This window comes from Haliotis cracherodii, unplaced genomic scaffold (assembly GCF_022045235.1).
Source record: "Haliotis cracherodii isolate W230 unplaced genomic scaffold, xgHalCrac1.p SCAF_1, whole genome shotgun sequence".
Classification (NCBI taxonomy): Eukaryota; Metazoa; Mollusca; class Gastropoda; order Lepetellida; family Haliotidae; genus Haliotis; species Haliotis cracherodii.
This window is the reverse complement of record NW_027266264.1, coordinates 40,578,800-40,584,084: the sequence shown is the minus strand read 5'-3', so window position 1 is coordinate 40,584,084 and position 5,285 is coordinate 40,578,800. Positions and strand designations below refer to the sequence as shown.

At 44.3% G+C, this 5,285-nt stretch overlaps 1 pseudogene; it reads right to left on the bottom strand.

Moving 5' to 3' along the window:
• Positions 1-873: 873 nt before the first annotated feature.
• On the bottom strand, positions 874-1,852 carry LOC139464485 (uncharacterized; annotated as a pseudogene).
• Positions 1,853-5,285: the final 3,433 nt, after the last annotated feature.

Sequence of the window (5,285 nt, the reverse complement as noted above, 5' to 3'; positions counted from 1 at the left end):
CACTAATATATAGATGTAAACACATTTGATGATACATCTGTGTGTTTAAAGTAGATTTTGACCGCCCGGGCCAAGTCCGTCCCAACACAAGCCAAACACTTCTGATAGAGACTATGTTGAGAATGTAGAGGGAAAAGGGCTTCACTTTGTACAGCGATCTGCCGGGATAGGGAGAAAAGTACTAGCTACGAATGTGTATAGTTGTAACATAGCCGACCCTATTGTTTTAGTCATGGTAGCTCCCAGTCTAGACTCGTAACGTGCGTACAGTTTTTTAATTTCTTCGTTGGTCATGTTATCAATTTTTTCGATGGTATAATTTTCCCCAAAATATTCAGAACATTTTCCACCGGCTACCAAAGCGGCGAGTCTTTCTCTATGTTTATCTAAAGATTTATCTACTGTGTATGTCTTTTTAGAGCGAACAAACACATACTACGGGGTTGAGGTCTTTATTGCGATGCGTTGAGTGTGATAAGGATCTATATATCAGACACCCCTGTGAGTGATACAAGGGTGTGGGTCCCAACTGCCACACGTATGGCAACACCATAGATTATCTGATTTAATATTGTCTCTTTACACTTTGCTGGTCTGAGCAGTTCTGTCAGTTTATGTGCTGAGAGAGTATGCAGTGTAATCAAAGCATGCAGTTTAACAATAGGTGTTAGCTTGGCCAATCAGCAAATGAAGCTTCTGGCCATGGGGCAGTTAGTAGGTAAGACAGGTCAGATACACTTTGTTATAGCTGACTGAAACGGACAACTAGTTATATATAATAAATATACGTAAAACCTAAAATGAAATTAAAACAAATATATACAAAAACTACATCGGCCACATACTTCCCTCCATCGAAAAATGACGCCCACGTCACTTTACCTTGCCAGTGACAAGATCCAAGATGGCATCAGAAAGTCGGTGCTGCTGTTCTCGGAACAATCCGTCAGCTTGAAGTGAGCTGAGATAGTTGGCTCGTGTACGCCAGTCCTGCCTGCAACTGCAGAGAGAGCAAACTCTCCACTCTTCATCCATTTCGGCTGTGTCCGGGTCCTAGTAGACTGCCGTGGATGTGGAACGGGAGTGGTTATCTCTGGAGTTGGCTGTTGCTCTCTTTCTTCGTCATCATTGTCATCGTCATGATCTGTCCCAGTAGCGCCATCTTCTTCACGTATCTGCTCAACATGTTGAACAGCATCCTCAGTTGGCTCTTCCTCCCCCTCTGCAATAGGAGTTCCATCTCCTTCAGATACAGTCTCTGATGGTTCCTCTTCAGTTGGCCCATCCACTGGTGTATCAGTGGACACTGAAGCTTGTGGAGGGTGGGCATACTCAACAACAGTATCCTCATCCGATGAAACATCGTCGTTGCTTTCTGTTGTCCTAGCAACTGGTGCTACTGGCAGTGTCCTCTGTCGTCTTGGTTTGGGTATTGGCACACCAAGGCTAGGCATAGAACCAACTGGCAGCAGGAGGTTACGATGCAAAATTCTCTTCCACCCCTCACCATTTTCCTTACCAACTTCAAAGACTGGTATGGATGGGTTGGGTCGGCGTAGCACGACATAAACATCTTCCTCCCACTTGTCAGCTAACTTATGCCTACCTTCAAAGGCAACGATTTTCACTAAGACCCAGTCTCCTGGCTCTAGTAGGCTGCTCTGGCTCTGTGATCATAGCCAATCTTCTGCTTGGATTGTGATTTCATTGCTGCTGTAGTAGCTAGCTCATAGGCTTGTCTGAGGCGATCTTTCAATGACTTGGTGTACTCGGTGGTGGACTTGGTACCTTGTGTCTCTATGTCCAAGCCAAAAGCTAAATCCACAGGTAGTCTAATGTGTCTCCCAAACATCAAATAGAATGGCGCTGTTGATGTTGATTCGTGGCGGGTACAGTTGTAGGCATGGACGAGTGGTCCAACATGAGCCTTCCAATTCTTCTTCCTCTCCTGATCAAGAGTGCCAAGCATGTCGCATAGGGTACGATTAAATCGCTCACACATCCCATTGCCCATTGGATGGTAAGGTGTTGTGCGGGACTTGTCGATGTTCAGTAACTGGCATAACTCTTGCATTATCTTGCTGGTGAAGTTAGCTCCCTGATCTGAGTGAATTCTCTTTGGTAGACCGTAATGTTCATGAAGTTCGAAAAGAAAGTCTCAGCTGTTGTCTTAGCAGTCATGTTCTTGGTTGGGTATGCTTGTGCATAACGAGTAAAGTGGTCGGTCACAACCAAAACATGTTCTACTCCTCCTTTTGATGGTTCTAGGGTAAGAAAATCCATGCAAACAAGTTCCAAAGGTTCTGTTGTCTCAATACTTATCAATGGGGCTCTGATGTTGGTTGGTGTTTTTCTCTTCAAACAATTATGCAGGTGAGTTTCAACATCACGAGACATTCCTGGCCAGTAGAATCTATCTCTCAATAGTGACATTGTCCTGTCTCTGCCAGGAAGTCCAACGTTGTCATGTAAACTCCTCATAGCCGCAGTGCGACATCTAGATGGAAGAACCAACTGTTCGTGATCAGCTCCATTGACATTGGTGACTCTGTATAAAACTCCTCTTTTGAGCTTGAACTGTTTGTAGCTTTTAAGCAGAGTAGTCATCTCTTGGTCCCGTAGAAACTGAGTTCTGTCTGGTCTTGTCCCATTCCGCAAGTGGTCTATGATCTCCACAAGTAATTGGTCTTTAGCTTGTGTGTGTCTCCAATCCCTGGCATTCTGGTCACATCTGTAACCCGTCAAATCCAGACCTTCATGATCAACAACATCAGCGGATAGACACAAACTTTCCACTAAGTTGGTGATATGTACAGAGTTACAAATGGCTTCAACAGAATCCCTTGAAATCTGTTCCATTTCATCTGTGTTCTTCTCTGGTAGATGTGACAGAGCATCAGCATCAGTATTGGCTTTTCCAGGTTGATACTTGAGGCCAAAGTTATAACTGGATAGAGACGCTAGTCATCGATGTCCAGTTGCATCCAGTTGAGCACTTGTTAACACATAGGTCAAAGGGTTGTTGTCGGTGACGACCAAAAAGTCATGTCCATACAAGTAGTCGTGGAACTTCTCCGAGATAGCCCACTTCAGGCACAAGAATTCAAGCTTGTGTGGTGAGTAGTTTCTCTCAGATCAGCTTAGTCCTCTACTTGCATAGGCAAAGACCCGTGACTTCCCTTCCTGATGTTGATACAGCACTGCAACCAATCCATGACCACTGGCATCTGTATGTAGTTCGAATGGCTTTGAGTAGTCAGCGTATCCAAGTACTGGTGGGGTGGAGAGACGATTCTTCAGTTCAGTGAAGGCATTCTCCTGATCTTCATCCCATATCCAGTTGACATCTGTGGGTTGTCGTCGTGGTTTCTTTGAAGCAGACTTGGGCATCAGTTCTGATAAAGGTTTCGCTATCTCGGAAAATTCCTTAATTAACTTCCGGTAGTAGCCGGCAAACACAAGAAATTTTCTGACTTCTTCTGGTGTGGTAGGTCTAGGCCAGTTCTTGACTTTGTCAAGTTTCTCTGGATGAGCTTCAATTCCCTGTTCGGAGACGATATATCCAACATATCTGACTTTCCTCTTGAAGAACTAACACTTCTTAGCTGCAAGTTTTAAGCCACATTCCTGAAGTCTCCGAAACACAAGCTGTAGTCTCTCAACATGCTCTTCATAGGTTCTGGAAAATATCATCAGGTCATCAAGATATATGAGACATATATTAAGATGCAGACCTTCCAGGCACTGCTCCATAATGCGTTGATATGTCTCTGGCGCATTTGAGAGTCCAAATGGCATTTGATTATATTAAAAAAATCCAAGAGGTCCTACAGTGAAAGCTGTCTGTTGTTTATGGTCTTCTTCGACCTCAACTTGATGATATCCGCTCTTCATGTCCAAGATGGAGAAGAATTTATTACCTCCCAAACAGTCTAATAATTCCTCAATCCACGGCAGAGCATATGAGTCCTTTATGGTCCGATTGTTAATTTCGCGATAATCTATACAGATCCTCAGCTGTCCATTGCCTTTGCGAACTAAGACTACATTAGACGCCCAATGACTGTGAGACTTCCTGATAATTCCAGCTGACAAAAGAATTTGTAGATGGTTCCGGACTTCATCATACATGGATGTGGTATTCTTCTGTGTCGCTGTTTGAATGGAGTGTCATCAACTAAATCAATCCTGTGATGCACCATGCTACTGTGTCCAATATCCTCATCATGCTTGGAGAATATGTCAGCAAAATGCATAATGACATCAAGTTGACCAGTGGGAGGCTTCTGTATAGTCACAGGCTGTACTTCACACAACAATGCTCTAGAAGGAATGACAACTGTTCGCATTGTTATGCTGGAGATGTGAACATCAACTGTGTCTCGCCTTGAGCTGTCATAAGTGATGAGGGTAGGGGCAATGTCAAGTTCATCTGGTAATGAAGCATGTGCTGTTGGCTGTAACAGAGCACACACTGCTGGGGATGTTATTCCCTTGGTAACCCGTCCTTTAATCTTAATGTTGCTGTTAGGAGGGATGATCAAACTCTTGTCCTCTGTACTCTTTACCAATCCAAGACAACTTCCATTCCTTGCAAGTTCCTTATCACGCAACACTATGGTCCTGTAAGCCAGATACCAAGGAGTGTGAGAGGCAGCTTTCTGGAGAAACCTTTGTCCATAGAGGGTCCTGCAGTCCTCAAGCAAACAGCTCAACACATTAGTTCCAAGAAGGGCTGGAACTCTTGAATTGTATCTTGTATCAGGGACTACCAGTAATAAACAAGATACAGGATCCTCGTCATTGACCCCTCCTCCTGTAATGGACACACCTACTCTCACATATCCAAGATAAGGAAGTTGTTTTCCTCCAGCACACTCTATGTCTAAGATACCACAGAGAGGTTCAATAGGAATAGTATGCAAATGTTCCCCGTAAAAAGATTCAGAAATAATTGAAACAGTGGCCCCAGTGTCAAGCAAAGCATTGACAGGCACACCTTCAATTTCTATGTTGACCTCATTTGCATGTCTATTAACTCATCCGGTACCTTACTTGATGTGGGGTGTCTGAATGAGCCTAGGGGTGACCCCTTCCCATAGGCCTGTCCAAGTTTAAAGGATGCCTTAAGTGGTCCAGTCGAACACGGCAGCCTATAGCAATATGTCCAGGACATCCACATCTGAAGCATGTAGGAGGCTCTCGATGGCTGGAGTCCTGTCCATGTCTTCGGTATCCTTGTGGCATAGAAGGAGGTACAGGTGCAGGCTGTGGTGGTAGAGGGT